General features: G+C 44.1%; 1 protein-coding gene and 1 long non-coding RNA gene across 2 annotated transcripts in view; both read left to right on the forward strand.

Moving 5' to 3' along the window:
- The window catches only part of ZNF407 (zinc finger protein 407), a 918,238-nt gene that overhangs the window by 220,098 nt on the left and 676,424 nt on the right, over positions 1-21,716 (forward strand).
- Positions 257-21,166, forward strand: LOC115475750. Its single transcript, XR_003943091.1, has 3 exons — positions 257-268; positions 13,423-13,429; positions 21,065-21,166. It is a non-coding gene; the product is annotated as an uncharacterized LOC115475750 (long non-coding RNA).

The following is a 21,716-nucleotide window of genomic DNA, read 5'->3' on the forward strand; positions in this document are numbered from 1 at the left end:
GGGCGGAATGACTTTTATAGCAGTTTTTTTTATCAGTTTTCAATCCTGCGCAGCCCCAACAAGAGGTACAGACCTCTTGTTAGAGTTTCCAGCGTTAAGGCAATCGGAAAAGCTTAGTGCATCTCATTACAATAGGGTTTCTACACAATTTGCTCATCAGCATTCCGTTTTCGTTAGCTGCTACCGTTGTCGTAAAATGGCTTTTAGTGCATGCCAGGGTTTACTACTTGCTCGTTAATGGCTCGTTATTGACTCATTGGCTCATTAGGTTTAGTGCATCTGGCCCTAAATTAGGTATGCATCCCCCAAATTCCATAATATTGTTCGTATCTCTAGTGAATGCCCCAATCCGCCCATGCCCCTCCCATAGCCATGCCCCCTTTTTACTTGCACACTAAAAGATTTACCCACCTATCTTTATAGAATGGCACTTAGCAAGGTGCGCAGGTAAATCCAAAGTTTTGCCCAGTAACACCAATAATTGGTTCTTAAGAGCCTAATTTTAGCTGTTGCTCTGTTCCAGCTCTGTTGTTTTGTTCTGCAAGAGCTGCTGACTGCAGTCTTGGATGCAAGTGTATTAGCTAGGATAAACAGGATGTTTATTTCTGGCTTGTGTATTGTAAAACCCCTGATGCAGCCTAATTGGTGAAATGTGGCCATGTCGGGCCTATTCCAGTAAAAGATTTTCCTGCACTCCTGGTCTGCTTTGGTTTTTGCCCTGTTCTCAAATTGGGTGCACACCCAAATTTGCATGTGTAATTTTGAGCACCATGTGTAGAATCTATCCCTTTTTGCCTGGCTTATAGACACTGATATTTTTTTTCTTTTAAATTTAATTAAGGCCTGCCCTCTCGGCTATTGCCACCTATTTTTAAATCACTCTCATAAAAAGGGTGGGGGCTAAATAGTTATATATGCCAGGTCAGTCTCTATAACGCTTTTAGGAAAATTTTCATCTTCAGAAGTAGAATTTCCATCCTTGAGATTAAAGGGCTCTCATTTATTAGACTTCTGTCTTGTGTATCAATCAGTTCCCTCCTATTGCTCTTCTGTGCAAACTGCTCAATCTGTTTTCTCAGCATTTGATGGAAAACTTTCCTATTATTGTCCTTGGTGCCTTTAATCTGCATATGACTAATTCTCATCGCCCTCTAGTAGTAGATTTTCAACCATTTATTCATGTTTCTGGCCTTATCAAACATGTTCTGTTCCCATCTCACTGTGTAGGTCAACGCTGGACCTCGTCATCACTCAGGATCAGGACACCAAGGGAATAAATGTTTCCCAGGTTTTGCTGGTCTCATTCAATCATTCATTAATTGCCTTTATCTGGCATTCAAAAGCTCCTATACACACTCATTTCTTGCTTCCTCCCCCTGAAATCTAGAAACTTAAGGACTTTTAATTCTGAACTCCGCAACACTATAACACCACAGTCCGTACTGATCACCAAACAATCTCATCTGTTCTTGCTATCCTCTTTATGGTCCCACCACATGTTCTTTCATGTGGTCCCTACCTCAACTTAACCATTTGTATTTGTTTTACTCCGGAGTCTATCAACACCTCTCCGTTACCATGTATGCCACATTGAGCCTGCATATAGGTGGGAAAATGTGGGGTACAAATGTAACAAATAAACACTTTTCTATCCCATTGCACCCTCTTTCCAAGTCATTTTGTCTCTCTCCCTTTGTCTATGCAAGTATGTTTGTTTGCAGAACACTATTCTCTACTCTGGCCTAGGAGAATTAGCCCCGCTTTATGCTCATTCTTTTACTAATCATAGATTATCTTATCCTTCATACCATTCAGATCTAAGTTTACATAAAAGTTGCATCATCATAAGTGACTCTGAAGGAAATATCATTCACCAGATGCTTTAGCAGCCTATAAGCAAGCTGAGCACTTCTATAGGTCATCCATTACTCTGTCTAAGAAGGATTACATTTGTTCATTGATAACTTGGGACATTATTGCCTCTAGACACTATAAAATTGTTCATCTTACAGGCTGTTCCCATGGGCCTTCTCTTCAAACAGTATCACTATTGCTGACTCAGAGAAAACTGTTATATATGTGCTTCTCGTAGTGCCAGCTGAAACTCTTAAGACTTCCCCTGACACCACCTCGTCAGGAGCTTTTGTGTCTTCTAGTGAGCTTTCTCAGTTTAAACTTCCTTTAGGTCCTGAAGTAAAGAAAAAGATCTTGGCAATTCCTCCTCAGTTATGGACCCCATTCCCACATTTCATTTGTAAGCAGCTTCTTCCTTCTTTACTTTATCTCTATGATATTATGTACTAGACTTAGAGAGGGTATTTTTGCCTTAGACTGGAAGGAAGCTATTATCCTCAATTAAAGGATGCAAAAGTTGATCCCCCAGAACTATTGAATTATTGGCCAGTTTCCAATCTACTGTTTATCTCAAATGTTGTTGAAAAAAATCGTTCCCTCTCAATTGTTTACTTATATGGCTAACACACTTATATGGGTAATTGTTCACACTAATGGGTAACACCCTTGACAGGCTACTTTCTGCCCCCATAATGGCACCAAGCATATTCTCTTGGCTTTGGTTGGCTAAATATGGAAAGGTTTTCATGGGGGGGGGGGGGGAGTTTTGCTTTTATCCCTTGATCTCACACCATACACCATGTTTGTCCTTGTAAGTCATTCCATTTTCTAAACAGGCTTTCCAAGCTTCTGTCAGGCTTCTCACGGAAGCACAGGGTTTGTGAGCCCTTGGACCACTGCCGTGGAGCGGCAGTGGCAGGCAAAACCACCCCCAAACCAGAGGCAAGGCAGAACAGGACTGGAACCCCGGACTGGAGTTGCAGCAGAGGCAAACAAGCTGAGATAGGCAGAGCAGCAACAGCTAGACTTCACCTGCGCTTGACCACCGTTCCCCAGGAGTTGAGCCCCTGGGTGCAGGCGGCTGGCAGGACTTACAGGACAGGGCAGGAACTGGATACCAACAGGAAACACAACAGAGTCAGGACTAAAAGCTGCCAGGCAGCCACTAAAACAGAAACACAGACAGGTGAGAGTCAGGACTGAAAGCTGCCAAGCAGCCACTAAAAAGGAACACAGACACAAGACAAGGAAATGCAGACCAGAAACAAAGACTAGGAACAAAGCAATAAAACCAAAGCTAACTACACACAAACTAGAAACAGGCAAGAAACTCAGACTAGAACTGGACTAGGCAGAAGTGCACAGAGCACACCCACATGCCAGGGACCTTAGACAATGCAAAGGCAAACACAGAAGTTTCCAGATGGCTAATAAAGCCCAATCAGCAGCTGAAGTTCACTGCAGGAGTCACAAGGCAACTACGGGTGCTGTTCAGGTACAAACAAGAAAAGCAAATCTGGCAGTCGGAAGATCTGGACCGGATTGGGCTGAAATCTGGAACATGTGACAGTCCATAGCAGCCACCGGTTCTGGCCACCAGAGGGTGAGGTGAGCCCAGACAAGGAAACATTCACATACATGACAGCTTCTTATTTCTAGATCTGTTTACAGTAGTTTTGTTCCTGTTTAGAAACTAGGAATCAATGGTGTCAGTCAACCTCAAATCAGTAGTCTTATCTGTGGAATACCATAAGGCTCTATCCTTGGTCTAACTCTTTATAATATTTTCCTGGCACCTCTGGCTCTTATACGATCTCTTGATCTCACCACCTTCATCTACGCAGATGGCATTCGTTTGGTAGTAGTTTTAGAATCTGTTACTGCTGTACCACTTGCCTAAGAAGGGTTGTACTCCTCTTCCATATTCCCTGTTGTTAGATGGTATTCAGATCCAACCCCAAAGTTCAGTAAGTGTTCTTAGAGTTATTCTAGATAGCACTTTGTCTATGGGCTTTTATATCTTTGCTGTATTAAATGTTAATTTTTCACCCTTTGGCAGCTAAGAGCAATTCATTCCTTAGCAATCAAACATTGTGTCTTCTTTTGCATTCCTTAGTTCTTTCAAACCTCAACAATTCCAGTTCAGTACTGCAAGGGATTTGCCTTTCTCAAATATGGAGACTACAGGTAATTCAAAACACTGTTGTAAAATTTCTTTGTGGTGGAAAAAATTTTAAGAATATAAGTGTTGCCATTCTGGGACAGATCGAAGGTTCATCAAGCCCCCACTATCCGGTTTCCAACAGTGACCAATCCAAGATCCCAAAACAGTAAAACAGATTCTATGCTGCTTATCCTAGAAATAAGCAGTGGATTTTCCCAAGTCATAGAAACATAGTAGATGACGGCAGAAAAAGACCTGCACGGTCCATCCAGTCTGCCCAACAAGATAAACTCACATGTGCCATTTTTTGTGTATACCTTACCTTGATTTGTACCTGTCTTTTTCAGGGCACAGACCGTATAAGTCTGCCTAGCACTATCCCCGCCTCCCAACCACCAGCCCCGCCTCCCAACCACCAGCTCTGGCACAGAAGTCCATCTCAATAATGGCTTATGGACTTTTAGGAAATTATTCAAACATCTTTTAAACCCTGCTAAGCTCACTGCTTTTACCACATTCTCTGGCAACAAATTCCAGAGTTTAATTACACATTGAAGGAAGAAATATTTCCTCTGGTTTGTTTTAAATTTACTTCATAGTAGCTTCATTTTGTGCTCCTTAGTCCTAGTATTTTTGGAAAGAGTAAATAAGAAATTCACGTCTACCTGTTCTACTCCACTCAGCATTTTATAGATCTCTATCATATCTCCCCTCAGACTTCACTTTTCCAATGTGAAGAGCCCTAGCCTCTTTAGTCTTTCCTCATAGGGAAGTCATCCCATCCTCTTTATCATTTTCATCGCCCTTCTCTATACCTTTTCTAATTCCGCAATGTTTTTCTGAGTTGCGGTGACCAGAATTGCCATAGTATTCATGGTGCAGTTGCACCACGGAGTGATACAAAGGCATGATATTCTCATTTTTGTTATCCATTCTTTTCTTAATAATTCTTAACATTCTACTTGCTTTCTTAGCTGCCGCTGCACACTGAGCAGAGGATTTCAATGTATCATCAACAATGACATTTAGATCCATTTCCTGGGCGGTGATTCCTAATATGGAACTTTGCATGACATAGCTATAGTTTGGGTTCCTCTTTCCTACATGCATCACTTTGCACTTGCTCATATTAAACATCATCTGCCATTTGGATGCCCAGTCTCATAAGGTCCTCTTGCAATTTTTCACAGTCCTCTTGTGATTTTACAACTTTGAATAACTTTGTGTCATCGGCAGATTGAATTACCTCACTAGTTATTCCCATCTCTAGATAAGCCCTGTTTTATATCAAGAACATTGGCTGCCTATTTCTTACTGTTTCCCTTTTAAAATTATTTCTATTCTTCAGCAAGTTTTTTTTATTTTGGTCTGCCCCCATTTTTTAAATGTCATCTTATCCCCTGCCTCCCTGCTAGGGCTGTCTACTCCACTATTCCAAATGTAATAGTAAATCCCTTCATATCGACAGACCTTTTTAGATGATACCAGGCATTCCTGTTTTAGGGCTTCTTTTATCAAGTTGCACTAGCAGACTCAGTGCGGCAGTGCCAACAGAGCCTATTCAAAGTGAATGGGCTTTGTTGGCATTGCCATACCGGGAGCCGCTAGCGCAGCGTCTTCAGACACCATTAATGTGTTGGTCCCTATCCTTGGTAGCAATCTGCTCTTGAATATCCATCTTCATCTTGAACCATCATTCTATAAATTCTAAACCTCACTCAAAACATACTTCTTTAATTTAGCATCCCAAAGGATATACATTTCTCTTACTTTAGAGGTGGAATGTCTGCTAGTGCTGAAGATTTCTAGCAATGCTGTCTGATATGCTGTCTTAGATATGATTTTTTAACTGTCTAGGCCTCAGAGACTACATAATTTTTTTTGTTTGTTGAATTTGACTTTGCAGCCTAGGCCTTCTGTCATGACTGTTTATTGTCTGCATGTTTACCCCTTCTTATAATTAATTATTTTTTATATTGAATACTGCTTAGATATTATTTACTTACTGGTATTTTTACTGATGATACATGATAAATGGTGTGAAAGGGTAGGTTGGAGTTGTTAGAATGGTAAGATGATAAGCAGTGCACTTACTTTTGATAGTGAGTTAAGAAATCCCAAATCTTTGTTAAGTCCTATTTAGTCAGTTCTGATGTGTTGATCATATTTACTTCCAAAATCTTATGCTCCGGGATTGTTCTGAATTTACCTTTTAGTATCCTGATCATAGGATCATTAATGCAGTGATCCGATCTTGAAAAATATTCCCCTACAGAGTTGTAGCCTTGTTCTTCTCCTTGATGTATAGTTTCATTTCTGAGTAGGTTTATTTTTCTTGTCAGCTTCTGGCCTGTTTCACCACTGTAGCATCCTTCTTTACATTTTTTTGAACTGAATAATATATACCTTTGATGTCATTATTGAAACTGAAGTGCTTGGGGTCAGGTGAATCTAATTAGACTTGTAATAGATTCTAGTCTCTATTGGTGGTGTAGGATGGATAGCTATAGAAATTTCTAATATGTATTTATGCCATGTTCGCTGCATAGTGATTCAGCATCTGTTGTGAAGAAGAAAATGTTAGGTGCTAGCTATTTGGTATTCTTTAACCTCTTCATAAAGATTGTGCAATCATGTATGAAGCTCTTTGCTTTGCATACTAAAGATTTGAAAATCCCCTCTACTAGTCCAGGTATTTCCTCCGAGAGTGTGGTCTGCCACATTTTCTGGGATTTGAAATTTAGATGGAATGCACCAACAGAAGATGAGAAAACTGCTGCTTCAACATCTCTGTCCTTTATACACTAAACCTTATTGCCAACAGGTCACATAAAGTTAAGAACCATGATGCTGAGCACTAAAAACAAATTATATATCAGAAATTAACCCCCTGATTCTATATATCGCACTGAAATTTCCGCATGGAAATCGCGAAGCATATTACATAACAATGTGCATAACCTAATTGGTTAAGCCAATCAGCGCAGATAATTGCCACTTCAGCAATTATTGACACTAATTGGCATTAATTAGAATTTATGCACAGAACTATCTAAGCATATTCTATAATGTGATATGTGTAAATTCTAAGTCACACAAAGGGGGCATGGAATGGGTGGTTGTGGGTGTTAATAAAATCTATGCATGTGGTTATAAAATACACCTGGTCTGTGCATAATGTAGATGTCAGCATTTATGCCAAGTTTTACTCAGCGTAACTGCCCACAACTAAATTTAATCACACAGATGGGTGCTCAGCATGTTCTGTAAACCGCATGGAAATTTAAGCATATTTTATAAAGTACACCTAAATTTAGGAGTACGTGTATTTCATTTCATCGCCAATTTGTTTTAGGCATTGTATATAGAATCTAGTCCTAAGTTCATAATTGCTGTTATAGAATACTAGTACAGGTTGGCATTTACATGCCAACATTTAGATGTGGCTTCTTATGCCATGTGAATGGCTGGTATAAATATCTGTGAGTAAATGTTATAGTTGTGCATAACTGTATGATCCCATTACAGAGTCGCCTTCAGTCAATTGAAAGCCTGAAAATAAGGTTTTTGCTGCCTTTCTAAAACATCAAGTAGCTCCTCATAGATGCCAGTCTCACCTGAAGTTCAGCTGTTCAGATTGCAGAATTCATCAACAGGTTCCTCAAGTAGAACGCACCCTGATAACTAGGTCCTCTGAATCAGCACGAAGGTCTAAAATCTAATACATAACTAGATGGAATGCCAAAGGAGTCTCTCCAGAATAAATGAAACATGATCCTGTAAGTGTCACGATGGTGACTATTTTCCTTGGCTGTGCTCACCTCTCCCTCTGGTTGCCAGAACCGGTGGCTGCCATAGACTGTCTTGCTGTCTCCCTACACATTCCAGACTTTCATTCCAGTCCGGTCCAGATATTCTAGCCCTCCAGACTTGGTTGGAAGTTTGGCAGCTAGCCTCACCCTTAGCTGCCTTGAGATTCCTGCAGCTGAGCCTCAGCTGCTGATTGCCTTTATTAGGCACCTGGCCCTTTCAGCAGGGCCTTTGCATTGCCAAGGGTCTCGAGGTAACCGGTGTGCAGTTGCACTCTTGCCTTGTTCTGTTCTGTGCTTATTTCTTGGTGCCTGTGTGTACTTTAGCCTTGTCCTGTTCTGTGTTTAGATCTTGGTGCCTGTGTGTAATTTAGCCTTTGTGTTCTCTGTTTGTTTGTCTGCTAGGTTCTGCTTTTAGTCTAGCTTTATTGCTTGTATGTATGTCTTTCTTAGTGGCTGCTTGGCAGCTTTCAGTCATTGCCCTAGTTCTTGTCTGTGTAGCCTAGCTTTGTGTCCTGTCTAGTCTGTCTTATTTGGTTCCCTGTTCACCTTGGGCTTCTGCCCTACCCTGGTTAGTCAAGCTTGTCTTAAAGTCCTTTACCCTGTATAGTATCCGTTCTTCCTCTGTTTGTGGCTAGTTGTCTTCAGCTTCAGTTCCCCTCCTGCTTGTGTATGCCCTGCTTGCTTTTAGTTTCCTTCCAGCCAAGCCTGTTTGGAAATCCTGATTCCTATCCTGAACCCTGTTTTGGCCAAGCTTGTTTAAGAATCTTTTCTAGTGTGAGTTTCTTGGTGTTCCAGCCGGCTTGCTCCAGTACCAGCTTTCCTCTAAGTCCTGCCGGCTGCCTGCACCCAGGGGCTCAACCCCTGGGGAACGGCAGTCAAGTGTAGGTGAAGCCTAGTTCCAGTCCAGTGTGTTCCAGTCTGTGTGTTCCAGCTTGCTTGTCTGCGTCTGCAGTCCCTGCCTTGCTGGTGTGCTAGCCCAATGCTGGTTGGGGGGTCTTGCCTGCCGCTGCCGCTCCTCGGCAGTGGTCCAAGGGCTCATGAATCCAGGTTTAGCCTTGAGAGTCCTGACAGTAAGACACAGCATTGTTAGACCTGTGTTGTGTGGGGCATGTGCCTTGCTCTCTTAGGAGGCGCTATCCCCTTCCTTGTGTTTGTTTTGGGTTGGGGGTATTCTCTAATGTCTTTTGTTTTGGGCTACCTCTGTGCTCTGAAGGCTTTCCTGTGTCTTGTCTATTTTGCTCTTGTTTCAGTTTGTCCTGTTGGATCCATCTGAGAGATCCGGGGGGGGGGGGGGGGGGGGGGGAGATGTTCTGCCTTGCCTCTGGTTTGGCTCAGCACTGGGTCATTGTTTATATTCCTGTTCATGGTTCCAGCCTTGGACCTTGCTGTGTCTGTTGCCCTCTTCTTGTTTTCAGTTTTGCACCTATACTGAATTCTTTTCCCAGTTGTTTTTTTTTTTTTTTTTGTGCCTTTTTTGTTTCATTTGTATTATGCTTTTTCTTGGATATTGTTTTAGATACTTGCAATGTTAAGTGCTCAACTTACCCTTAGCCCTAAAGCTAATGATGATTAAACTCCTTTAACCAGCCCTATGGGTCTGCACTCTATTTTCTCTTCTTCCCATAGGAGCCCTTTCTCAGTGGCTGCCCACATCCCAGCTTGGGTTTCTTGTCAGATTCTTCGATTTGTTTTAAATTTACTACATTGTAGTTTAATCGCATGCCCCCTAGTCCTAGTATTTTTGGAAAGCGTGAACAGACGCTTCACATCCACCTGTTCCACTCCACTCATTATTTTATATTCCTCTATCATGTCTCCCCTCAGCCGTCTCTTCTCTAAGCTGAATAGCCCTAGCCTCCTTAGTCTTTCTTCATAGGGAAGTCGTCCCATCCCCGCTATCATTTTAGTCGCCCTTCGCTGCACCTTTTCCAATTCTACTATATCTTTCTTGAGATGCGGCGACCAGAATTGAACACAATACTCAAGGTGCGGTCGCACCTTGGAGCGATACAACGGCATTATAACATCCTCACACCTGTTTTCCATACCTTTCCTAATAATACCCAACATTCTATTCGCTTTCCTAGCCGCAGCAGCACACTGAGCAGAAGGTTTCAGTGTGTTATCGACGATGACACCCAGATCCCTTCTTGGTCCGTAACTCCTAACGTGGAACCTTGCATGACGTAGCTATAATTCGGGTTCTTTTTTCCCACATGCATCACCTTGCACTTGCTCACATTAAACGTCATCTGCCATTTAGCCGCCCAGTCTCCCAGTCTCGTAAGGTCCTCTTGTAATTTTTCACAATCCTGTCGCGAGTTAACGACTTTGAATAACTTTGTGTCATCAGCAAATTTAATTATCTCGCTAGTTACTCCCATCTCTAAATCATTTATAAATATATTAAAAAGCAGCGGTCCTAGCACAGACCCCTGAGGAACCCCACTAACTACCCTTCTCCATTGTGAATACTGCCCATTTAACCCCACTCTCTGTTTCCTATCCTTCAACCAGTTTTTAATCCACAATAGGACATTTCCTCCTATCCCATGACCCTCCAATTTCCTCTGTAGCTTTTCATGAGGTACCGTGTCAAACGCCTTTTGAAAATCCAGATACACAATATCAACCGGCTCCCCTTTGTCCACATGTTTGTTTACTCCTTCAAAGAATTGAAGTAAATTGGTCAGACAAGATTTCCCCACACAAAAGCCATGCTGACTCGGTCTCAGTAATCCATGTCCTCGGATGTGCTCTGTAATTTTGTTTTTAATAATAGCCTCTACCATTTTCCCCGGCACCGACGTCAGACTCACCGGTCTATAATTTCCTGGATCTCCCCTGGAGCCTTTTTTAAAAATGGGCGATACATTGGCCACCCTCCAATCTTCCGGTACCACGCTCGATTTTAAGGATAAGTTGCATATCACTAGCAGTAGCTCCGCAAGCTCATTTTTCAGTTCTATCAGTACTCTAGGATGAATACCATCCGGTCCAGGAGATTTGCTACTCTTCAGTTTGCCGAACTGCCCATTACGTCCTCCAGGTTACCGTGAAGTCAGTAAGTTTCTCCGACTCGTCTGCTTGAAATACCATTTCCGACACCGGTATCCCACCCAAATCTTCCTCGGTGAAGACCGAAGCAAAGAATTCATTCAGTCTCTCCGCTACATCTTTGTCTCCTTGATCGCCCCTTTTACCCCTCGGTCATCCAGCGGCCCAACCGATTCTTTTGCCGGCTTCCTGCTTTTAATATACTGAAAAATTTTTTTACTATGTTTTGTTGCCTCTAATGCTATCTTTTTTTCGTAATCCCTCTTGGCCTTCTTTATCTGCACCTTGCATTTGCTTTGACACTCCTTATGCTGCTTCTTGTTATTTTCAGACGGTTCCTTCTTCCATTTTCTGAAGGCGTTTCTTTTAGCCCTAATAGCTTCCTTCACCTCACTTTTCAACCAGGCCGGCTGTCTTTTGGAGTTCCGTCTTTCTTTTCTAATTCGCGGAATATGTATGGCCTAGACCTCCAGGATGGTATTTTTGAACAGCGTCCACGCCTTGGCCTTGAACAACACTAGGTCCACAGAGCAAGGCCTCAAAATGGCTGTTTAAGAATACTTAAAGGGACATGCTACTTTGTAGTACTGCATAGTAGGCATACCTAGGCCAACATTTGTCTTGAAGGTAAGGGCTTCAGGATGGAAGTGACATGGTTTCATGTTACTCCATTGGGTAGGGTTTGGGCAAGGATCCAGCACATCTCATCTGAAATAGCAAGGAAAACATTTGCTGCTGTTCTGGCAATCTGTAGTGTATCCATTTGGAAATAATTTCAAATAGATTGTATTTATCAAATGTATACCTAGCTTGAATGATTTTCAACCATTTTTCAAAGAGAAACCATCCATGTCTTTTGTACCTACTATTTCTTTGAGAATGAAATGTATGCAAACTGTTTTATTCTTGTGACATAACTAATCCTAGGAGAGCCCTTCTTTTTAGGTTGGCTAAAAGTATGTGTGCAGTGGAAACCATGTTTGCTGATCACTGGGCAGACTAGGGCAGTTATACAGGACATGGTTCAATCACTATTTACATGAGTAAATGGTCTTGAAATATGCCTTATGCGTATGTATGTGTTTAAGTAGACAATCATGTCTTTTGGGAACACAGTTCTCTGTTTTAACTGTATCAAACCATAGTAAATGTACTGGTATGTGTGGTTTATTTTAAAATGAGAGTATGCATGGAAGCCAATGCATTTCTCTGAGAATAAAAATTATGTTTAACAGATGTCGATTATATCTCAGCATTATGACCAAATATAAAGTATTAATATGGAACATACTTCTTTGTTAACATGCTTAAAGCTAGTTCTGATTTTTCCTGGGATAGCTAGTGTAAACTATGAGAAGGGTGTTGCCTCAGGTATTTTCCTAAAGTCTGTAAGAAATCAAAGCATTTTGGCCAACTAGCAAAATCTGTATGATGACCTTTCTTCAGTAGTTTGATGATGGATTTTGAAGGGAAGAGCTGGTTACAGTCAGGATGGGGGTGGGTGATGGGTGCTTTGGTGTGATGGCAGGTTCAAATCAAATCCAGTAGGTGTTTATTATATTTTGTTCGCATGTCCTGCCAGCTTGCTGTATGGCTGCCACAATGGTAAACCACTGAATGACTTGATTGGTGAGGATTTACATGTGTGCTAATTAGAGTGGAATAAATGATTGGCTGTTTGCTGGATTGCTTCAAAGGATACCCAGATGTACACACTTTATGAACATAATGTGTACGGGCATGGCACATCAGAGTTTGTCAGCTGCATTATCTCAGTAGGCTTAGGGGTTGTCGGAGAGAATTTGCTGATAATTGTCCCTTATGATTTAGTATCTGACTTGGCGAAAATGAAAGACCTCAAAATATCATCTTTTGGCAATAGATGTTTTGAATCTTTGCAGTGTAGTAAATATACTGGAATATAACAATGGTTGTAACAAAAGAGATACTGCTGCAAAATGTAAAAATGTGAAGTAGAGAAAATATTCATATTGCACTGTATAGTTGCCATTTATAAAAACTAGGTTATCGAAATAGAATAATTTAGTACTTCTTTTGTTTTAGGAGTTGGGTATTTAAAAAAAAAAGGAATTTTATTTGGAAGCCTAGGTGAGAAGAAAAGTGACATTTTAAATAAATTTTGGCAGCAGTTCATGGCACCTTATAGACAGACCATTTGTGTTGTGGTGTGAAGTTTTGAGGCAGAGAGTACACACTGTCAGAAAAGTGAGAAAAGGAGTAGCTGAATAGTTAGAATAAAGGCTGCTTAAATTACTAACCCTCACTGTGAAATTCAGATCTTGTTCTTCATGTATTTATTCAAGTTGTTACATTTCTGGGGCAGAGATTGATTGCATGTGTATGCACTGTGTTTTTGAATTTTGATTTTAAAGTTAATTACTTGGCTTTCCAAAATTTGAGCTCAAGGCAAGTTGTAATCAGGTGCACAAGTTTATTTTCTTTCCCAAATGGGCTTACAATCTAAGTTGCATCTAAGGCAGTGGAGGGTGAAGTGACTTCCTCCAGGTAAAAAAGAGAATTTGTGGGAGAAGCAGGATTTGAAGCCTGGGTTCCTTGGGTCTGGAAAGGACAAATGTGTTTTATTGGCTGTGTGTAGTAATTCCTGTGCTAAAGTAGCCCCATGCTTCCCTTTGCTTTGTTTTTGTCTGCCAAAAATGTAAATATGCCCTCTTCTTGTTGCACTGCAGACGTCTTTGGAAGTTGTCACTATTCTTTCTGGTTTTTCTACCAGACCTCAGATATTTCAGTTTTTGTGTTTTGATATTTTTAAAAACTTGATGTTTTTCTCTCTAATTTATTTTATTTTATAGGTATGTATCTATGTCTATTTAGTTATCTATTTTTGCAAACTTGCCTCAACTGGACTGCAGGTTGTTTCTTTTCCTTTTTTTTTTCTTCAGCACACTCACCCAGTCAAATTTTTTTCTCCTTTCTTCAAGTGGAGAAAGTTGTTTTCATTTCACTTTGTCAGTTTTACCCACCGTGTTGAAGATGGCTTCAAATTTGAATCTAATTGTTAACAGAAGGTATCCATAGCTGACCATCACAAACTTTATTACAAATGTTGCTGTGGTTTTGATATCTGCATAAAGATGTTGCTGAGCAGTTTGGTTGCTGAGACACAGGTTCTAAGCTGCCTTTTCTGTAACCTCAAGTTCTGTAACATCAAGTCCTGCTTTGTTTAAGTGGCTGTTTCAACCTCTTTGATACTTTTAGATTTTTATGGTTATATAGTGGATGCTTCTGCTGCATGTAACTGGTACATAATCTGTGTATTTTAGAATAGATTCTATGTCGACAGATCCTGTTCTGAAATACTAGCTGAACTTGAGACATCCCCACTTGTATATCCTTTCTAAAATCTGCCTTTATACTCCTCTTAAATGCAGATACAAAGTATTAGGGGGGATTTTATATATGGCACCTAAAAAAACTATGCTTCCTTGTCATTACGTATGGGTTATGTCCATCAACCAGCAGGGGAGATAGAGAGCACTCAAACTTTCACAGTGCCCTCTTGGCCAGCTAGCTCCACTGCCTCTTCAGTATTCTCTATCTCCCTTAGCAGGGTGGCTGCAGCTTGTTCGAGCTCCAGAAAAATCTGCCGGGAGGTGGTTCCTGGCTTGCCAGTTGTTAACCGGGGTGTTGGAGGCTATAGCAGCTTCACTTTAAAGGCACATAGGTTAGCCCTTTCCCTGCCTTACCCATACCTCTGTGGATGTGGACATATTGCCTTGCTTTCCCTGTCCTTACCCACCAACAGTGGATGCAGGCATTAGGTTCGCCCTTTCCCTGCCTTTCCCACTCATCTGAGCCTCCGGAGTCTTCAATACCTCTGCTTTCCTCACAGCTTAAAAAAAAAAAAAAAAAGTTGTGTCGCGTTTTTAAACGCAGAGACGCTGGAACAGAGGTTTTTGACCTGATTTTCAGCAGGATCGTAGATGTACACTAGATCCTTTGAGGTAAGAGTGTTTTCCAACTCCTCATGGGGTGGGCCCGCGATCGGGGCGATTTTGGCGTGAAACCGCCATTTTGGATTTTACCGCCGTTTTTCGGCGATGGCTGCGGACAATGTAAAGCGCTGTTCCACTTGTGGCAAGCGCAAATCAGCAGCAGGGCTCTGTAAGTCGTGCTGTATTGGTGTAGGAGCCGGCCTGAGCATGGCGAGCGATGTTTCTTCCCGCTCTGAGCTGGCAGCGGGCGCCATTTTGCTTACACCGCATGGCGCGGCCTCCGTGGACACGGAGAGACCTGAGCCGGGTGGGGCACCTCGAGATGAGGTTATTTCAGGAGTGGCTAGCACCGGACAGGATTTGGGTGCCCAGGGTGAGATTTTCTCCCCGGATTTTGTGCTTTTGCTGCATAAAGCATACATGATGAAAAGAGCCCTTCCTCAAGGGTCGCCTGAGGCTCCTCTGATTGCCCCCCTGATGGATTCTGGCCTGGGACTGCCCAGTGAGGCTTTTTTCCCGGATGCTTGGCCTAAAGATAAGCGCAGAAGGGTTAATTCCCCTTCAGATTGTGGTGCACCTTTTTCCCCCCCGTGGTCGGGGTGTGAGGATTCGGAGAACTCTGACAGACGTTCTTGGTCTGAGGAACCAGAGTCAGGTTCGGATTTACCACAGGATCTGGATGATCCCTCTGCGGTGAGGATTTTCCACCGTGATGAGCTGCCAGCGCTTATTTCAGATACCTTGCAGGCCCTCTCGATTGAAGATCCTGACAGTGGCATGGCCTCCTCGGGTAATCCCAGGATGGCTAGTACCAAGAAAGCTGCTCGGGCCTTCCCTTTGCATGACTCCATCCTAGAGCTTGTTTCGGCTCAGTGGGCTGACCCCGAGGGACCTTGAGAGTTTCCAGGGCTATGGGGCAGTTATACCCTCTGCGTGAGGGACATATGGCTCGTTTTCAAATGCCTACAGTGGATGCCCTAGTCACTGCGGTGACAAAGAGAACTACCCTCCCTGTTGAAGGAGGTGTTGCCCTGAAGGATGTTCAAGACCGTAGGCTGGAAACAGCGTTGAAACGGTCCTTTGAAATTGCAGGTCTCACTGTTCGGGCGTCTGCATGCAGCTGTTATGCTGTGAGAGCCTGCCTAGCTTGGCTGCAACAGGCAGTGGCTCAGCCCGAAGATGGAGCGGAGCCCTTCTTGGATGTGGCTCCGCGGATGGAGGTGGCCTTGTCCTTTCTGGCTGATGCCCTTTATGACCTTGTCAGAGCTTCAGCTAAACAAATGGCAGTAGCAGTGGCGGCTCACCGTCGTCTGTGGCTACGACACTGGGCAGCGGACATGGCCTCTAAGCAAAGGTTGGTGAAGTTGCCTTTTCAAGGACTTCTCCTATTTGGTGAGGAGTTAGAGAAAATTGTGAAAGGCCTGGGTGATCCAAAACCCCAGCGCTTGCCCGAAGATAGGCAGAGGCCTTCCTCTAAGGGCCAGGCGGTCCACTCCTCATACAGACCTCACTTCCGTGAAGCTAGAAGGTACCGCCCGGAGCGTTCTGCTGGGTTCACTTCACGTGCCCGTGGTCAGCAGAGGAACTCCTTTCGCTCGGACAAGCGTTCTGCAGCCGGTGGCTCAAGACCAGGAGTTTAGGGGCGACCCTCTCAATGATGGTGCACCGGCCCTCTCCTCGATGCCTGTCATCAGAGGATGGCTTTCCCTCTTTGTCGAGGAGTGGGCCAAGATTTCCTCAGATCAGTGGGTTCTGGACCTGATCAGAGATGGATACAGAATAGAATTCAACGCCCCAGTAAGAGACGTGTTTGTGGAGTCCCGATGCGGTTCTGCCGTCAAACGGGCGGCGGTGGAGGAGACTTTACAAGGTCTGATTCAGTTAGGGGCAGTGACCCCAGTGCCTCCCGCCGAGCAAGGCTGCGGCCGATACTCCATCTACTTTGTGGTGCCGCGAAAAGGTGGGTCCTTTCGCCCTATACTGGACTTAAAAGAAGTGAACAAGTCCCTGAGAGTGCGGCATTTCCACAGGGAATCCCTGCGCTCCGTCATTGCGGCGGTTCAGCCAGGAGAGTTTCTCACGTCTCTAGACCTGAAAGAAGCTTACTTGCACATACCGATTTGGCCCCCGCACCAGAAGTTTCTGAGGTTTGCGGTGTTGGGAAAACATTTCCAGTTCAGGGCCTTGCCTTTTGGCCTCGCCACAGCTCCCCGAACCTTTTCGAAGGTAATGGTGGTAGTAGCTGCTTTTCTCAGGTGAGAAGGTATCAGGGTTCACCCGTACCTAGATGACTGGCTCATCAGAGCAGACTCTGCAACAGAGAGCTTACAAGTTACAGCCAGAGTGGTCTCAGTACTGCAATCTCTAGGCTGGGTCGTCAATATGGCCAAAAGTCACCTGTCCCCTTCACAATCTCTAGAGTTTTTGGGGGCCAGGTTCGACACAGTCTCGAGCTATGTGTTCCTACCCGAGCTAAGGCGGTGCAAGCTTCAGAATCAGGTCCGTCTGCTCCTGAGGATGCCCCGCCCGCGAGCTTGGGACATTGTCCAGCTGCTGGGATCGATGACAGCCACGATGAAGTGGTACCCTGGGCGAGAGCGCACCTGAGACCTCTACAGTATTCCCTACTCCGGAGATGGTCTCCTATTTCTCAGGATTACCAATGCAGACTTACTTGGCTCCCTGCGGCCCGTCTCAGCATGGAGTGGTGGCTCTTGGACAGCATGCTTCGGCGAGGAATGCCGCTGACGCTCCCCGTTTGGTGCCTAGTGGTAACAGATGCCAGCCTGAAGGGCTGGGGTGCACACTGCAAGGGGAAGCATGCCCAGGATCTATGGACACCCGAGGAGTCGGAGTGGTCCATCAACCGCCTAGAGTTGAAAGCGGTGTTTCAGGCGCTTCTGGCCTTTCAAGTGACCCTGGAAGGATTGGCTGTCAGAGTGATGTCGGACAACACGACAACGGTGGCCGCGCAGGCCGAACTGATTTGCCACTGGGCCGAGCTGCATCTTCAGTGTCTGTCGGCAGCTCATATTGCAGGTCAGAGCAATGTGCAGGCCGATTATCTGAGCAGGCATCAGATCAATCCAGCAGAATGGAATCTGGCAGCCGAAGTATTCCTGCAGATCTGTGCCAAATGGGGCAAGCCCGTGATGGATCTAATGGCGACAAGTGCCAATACCAAAGTCCCGTGCTTCTTCAGCAGACAGAGAGATCCTCGCTCGGCGGGGTTGGATGCCTTGGCTCAACCCTGGCCTCCGGGTCTACTTTATGTGTTTCCCCCATGGCCCTTGATAGGGCGCCTGCTCTTGCGGATTCGGCTGCACCCAGGAGAAGTGGTCCTCATCGCCCCGGATTGGCCAAGGAGACCTTGGTATGCAGACCTCCGACAGATGCTCCTGGAGGCTCCTCTGCCGTTACCTCTGGTACCGAACCTGTTGACTCAGGGACCGGTAGCCATGGAGGACGCCGGCCGCTTTGGTCTTACGGCATGGCTATTGAGAGGGCGCAATTGAGGGATAAAAGTTATTTCCACTCTCCTGCAAGCCCGCAAGCGGTCCACTTCCGTGGCTTATGCCAGGATTTGGTGCCTGTTTGAGTCTTGATGTGCTTCCAGAGCCATTGTTCCAATGCGGGCTCCTGTCTCGCCGATTCTGGACTTTTTGCAGGAAGGTGTACAAAAAGGCTTGGCCTATAATTCCCTGCGGGTGCAGGTGGCAGCGTTGGCCTCCCTTCGTGGTAAGGTGGAAGGCGTGTCTTTGGCTGCTCACCCAGATGTGGCACGGTTTCTTAGAGGGGTGCTTCGGCTCCGACCTCCAGTGCGAGCACCCTGTCCAGCTTGGAACCTGGGGCTAGTTTTGAAAACCCTGCAGGCATCTCCTTTTGAGCCGCTTCGGCGAGCATCGGAGAAGACTTGACACTGAAGGCCGTTTTTCTGGTGGCCATTACCTCGGCGAGACGGGTGTCAGAGCTCCAGGCGCTGTCCTGTAGAGACCCATTTCTGCAATTTTCAGAGTCCGGAGTCACGGTTCGGACCGTGCCTTCCTTTATGCCTAAGGTGGTTTCAGCCTTTCACTTAAACCAGCCTATTTTCTTGCCCTCTTTTCAGAGGAAGAGTTTCCAGAATCTTTTGGACAGCTGCACCTTTGGATGTGTGCAGGACTCTGCTGCAGTATCTGCGAGTTACTAACTCTTTCAGGACTTCTGATCATCTGTTTGTTTTGCTATCCGGTTCTCGCAGAGGGTCTCCAGCGTCTAAAGCCACTATTGCCCGCTGGCTCAAAGAAACTATCTTTTCAGCTTATCTGCTGGCCGGCAGGGCTCCGCCTGTAGCCTTTAAGGCACATTCTACTAGAGCGATTTCTTCCTCTTGGGCTGAAACTTGAGCACTCTCTCTTCAAGAGATATGCAGTGCAGCAACATGGGCTTCTAAGCTCTCCTTTGCCCGACATTACAGGCTGGATGTGGCTGCCAGGAGGGATGCGCGTTTTGGTGCACAAGTGCTAGCGCGCGGTGTGGCTTGTTCCCACCCTATCTAGGGATTGCTTTGTTACATCCCATACGTAATGGCTTCATCTGCTTGATGACAAGGAAGGGAAAATTAGGTTCTTACCTTGGTAATTTTCTTTCCTTTAGTCATAGCAGATGAAGCCATGAGCCCTCCCTGTATGATTGTCTGTATGCTGTGAATCTGTTTTTCAGGTTCTGTTCTAATTTCCTGAAGTTCCTTCCTTGGGAGAAAGTTGGAAAACAATCTTCAGGATTCATGTTCAGTTTAAATTTAGGAGGATGTGTTCATTCCCTCCAGCATGTTTTTTTTTGGAGAATGTGTTGATTCTCTCCAGGAGGCGCGTGTGTTCCCCTCCAGTTCTATAAATAGGAGGATGAGTTCATTCCCTCCAGTGTGTTGGGAGGATGTGTGATTTCCTCCAGGAGGCGCGTGTGTTCCCCTCCACTTATACAATAAGGAGTATGAGTTTATTCCCTCCAGGAGGATGTGCATTCCCTCCTTTATGAGTTCATGCCCTTGTGATGGGCCATCGTTCGCTGTGAGGAAAGCTCTTGTGATTCCCATTGCGGTTTGCCATACTGCTTTGGAAGCTTCAAATACTGAAGAGGCAGTGGAGCTAGCTGGCCAAGAGGGCACTGTGAAAGTTTGAGTGCTCTCTATCTCCCCTGCTGGTTGATGGACATAACCCATACGTAATGGCTTCATCTGCTATGACTAAAGGAAAGAAAATTACCAAGGTAAGAACCTAATTTTCCCATGTTATATAATCGATGCCTAAATATAGTTCCTTTCTCAGTAGAAGTTGGTAGAATTCCATCTCTTGGTAGAAACTGGCAAGGGAAGTAAAGAGCATCTAGGATCCATGACCTACAGTTTTTAATGCTTTAAAGCAGGGATTCTCAACCCAGTCATCTGGTTCTCAAGAAATCCAGAATGAAAAAGCATGAGATTAATTAACAAGTACATCCTCCATTGTATGTAAATCTATCTCATGTATATTCATTGTGGGTATCCTGAAAACCTGACTGGCTGGGTGTATCTCGAGGACTGGGGTCAGGACTTATGCTTTAAAGGATTTCGGGAATCAGGTGACCAACAAAATTGTCTTAGCACAGTGGACATTCAGATGATCATATTCTACCTGGAAAATATCAAGGATAACCAAATTCTAATCTCCTATGTCAAGAAACTATCAGTATAGAAATGGGCTATTTCTCGTGAGATATCCATAAATCCACAAACCTGGCAGAATGTGCATTGTGTATGTTGCACCATTTGCAAAAGAAAGTGTTTAAGAACAAGTTGGAAAGCTGACAGTGGACAAAACTGTAGGACCAGATGAGATACATTCCAGGATATTGAGGAAGTTCAGAGAGGTTCTGGCAGGACATCTTAAAAATTTCTTTAAAACATCCTTGGAGATGTGGTTCCTGTTCAAAAGCTGTAACACAGAAAGAGGTGTGAAACTAATGGTTGGTAGGCCTCAATTTGGTGGTTGCAAAAGTAATGGAGGTGCTGCTGAAGGAAAGGATAGTGAACTTTCTAGAATCTAATGGTTTGTAAGGTCCAAGTCAACATGGTTTTACAGAAGGAAAATAATGGCAAACAAATCTGATTGATTTCTTTGACTGGGTGATCAGAGAACTGAATCAAGGACATACATTAGATGTAGTCTATTTGGATTTCAGCAAAGCCTTTGATATGGTTTCTCATAGGAGGCTTATGAATAAACTGAGTGGGCTGAAGTTAGGACTCAAAGTGGTAAACTGGATTAAAAACTGGTTGACAGACGACAGAGGGTAGTGAAAAAATGGAATTCACTTGAAGGAAAGAAAGGTGAGTAGTGAAGTGCTTCAGGGATTGGTACTGGGATCAATATATCTCAAAATATATTTGTGAGCGACAGTACAGAAGGATTAGAAAGAAAAGTTTGACTTTATGCAGATGACATGAAGATTTACAACAGAGTGGACACACTGGAGTGAGTGGAAAATATGAGAAGTGATCTACAAAAATTAGAGGAATAGTTTAATATTTTTGCAGTTTAACATGAAGAAATGTAGAGTGATGCACTTGGGAAGTAGAAATCCAAAGGAACTGTATGTGACAGAGGATGAGAGGTTGATATGCATGTACTGAAAGAGGGACCTTGGGGTGATAGTGTCTGAGGATCTCAAGGTGGCAAAACAGTGTGACAAGGCAGTGAGTGGCCATAGCCAGAAGGATACTAGGCTGCATAGAGAAAGGCAAAACCAGCCAAATTAAGGAGGTGTTAATGCCTCTATACAGGTTATTGGTGAGGACGTTCTTGGAATATTGTGTTCACTAAGGGCTTGAAGCGATTC

The sequence above is a fragment of the Microcaecilia unicolor genome, chromosome 1 (assembly GCF_901765095.1).
Source record: "Microcaecilia unicolor chromosome 1, aMicUni1.1, whole genome shotgun sequence".
In the NCBI taxonomy this organism is placed as follows: domain Eukaryota; kingdom Metazoa; phylum Chordata; class Amphibia; order Gymnophiona; family Siphonopidae; genus Microcaecilia; species Microcaecilia unicolor.